Source organism: Anomaloglossus baeobatrachus, unplaced genomic scaffold, assembly GCF_048569485.1.
Source record: "Anomaloglossus baeobatrachus isolate aAnoBae1 unplaced genomic scaffold, aAnoBae1.hap1 Scaffold_514, whole genome shotgun sequence".
Lineage (NCBI taxonomy): Eukaryota > Metazoa > Chordata > Amphibia > Anura > Aromobatidae > Anomaloglossus > Anomaloglossus baeobatrachus.
The window spans coordinates 81,790-82,930 of NW_027444501.1; positions in this window are offsets into that span (position 1 = coordinate 81,790).

Sequence of the window (1,141 nt, forward strand, 5' to 3'; positions counted from 1 at the left end):
TATTGTAACCAAAAATATTCACAATTTTATATATAAAATACATTTATTTATTGTACAGTCATTCTGCAACTTTATTAGAAATTTATTCTTGCACTTTTTCCTTTTCTCTAGATCCCCCTTTTCTCTTATAGAAGGCCTGTGGATCTTCTCTGTGAAGCATCCGGCAATCATGTTCACGTTTCATTTACTTTGGTATCGTCGTTCCATCTCCTTGATATTCCGATGAAAACCTTCTTGTTCTTCCCACCAGCACCAAGGTTTTCAGACAAGTAGTCCAAATAGGAATGTAAAAAATGTAACTTCAAATTCATTAGACAACCCAAGGCTTTGAAACGTTTCAGCATGTTCTCCACGATGGACTTAAATTTTGATTCTTTGTTGTTACCTAGAAACGTATTTATTGCTTCTTTCAAAGAGTCCCAAGCCCTTTTTTCAACAGTTTTCATTATTGTTTAAAACACGTCATCCTTCATTCATGGGTTTCTGAATATCCGAACCCACAAAAATGCTTTTGTGCTGCCCCTGTGCCAGCAGCCGCCGTTGGTCGGATCCAGACCTTCTAAGAGAGTGGCTCGACCCGGGGGTCTCGCGGACATGTCGAATAAAAGGAGGAATGTAGATGTATGGGCTAGGCCGTATTAAGTTTGTGACGCCACCAACGGTGTGTGGTGAGGTGGGACACCACCGCTGCCGTTATGGGATACCCGGGAGAGATGTAGTGGCAGCTGGATGTTAACCCCTCCGTGTGTAGGGATGATTGCCCCGGGGCCCAGTGTCTTTGTGCAGGGTATGGTGATGGCAAGGGCCGGCGCGCCTGAGCAAGCAGGGGGATGTTTGGTTACTCACAGTAAATGAATCACACGAGTCTTTCGGTAAACCAAAGGTGCTGGTGGCCTGCCGCCCCGGCCGGTTGCATTCAGGTCCCCCACCCAGGCTGGTGGTCGCTGTCCTTTACTCTGCACTTGTTTTTGTGTATGGTGGACTGCCTGGTCTGGAACTCAGGAGTCCGCTCCCGGCTGGATATGGCCTAAGGAGCCGTGCCCGCAGGCGCTGGCCCGTGGGATCTAAGGGCCCTGGCGGTGGCCTTATCCCTATCAGTGGGCTGTTGTCTTCTTTGAGGGACTTTAGGTGGGATAGGACC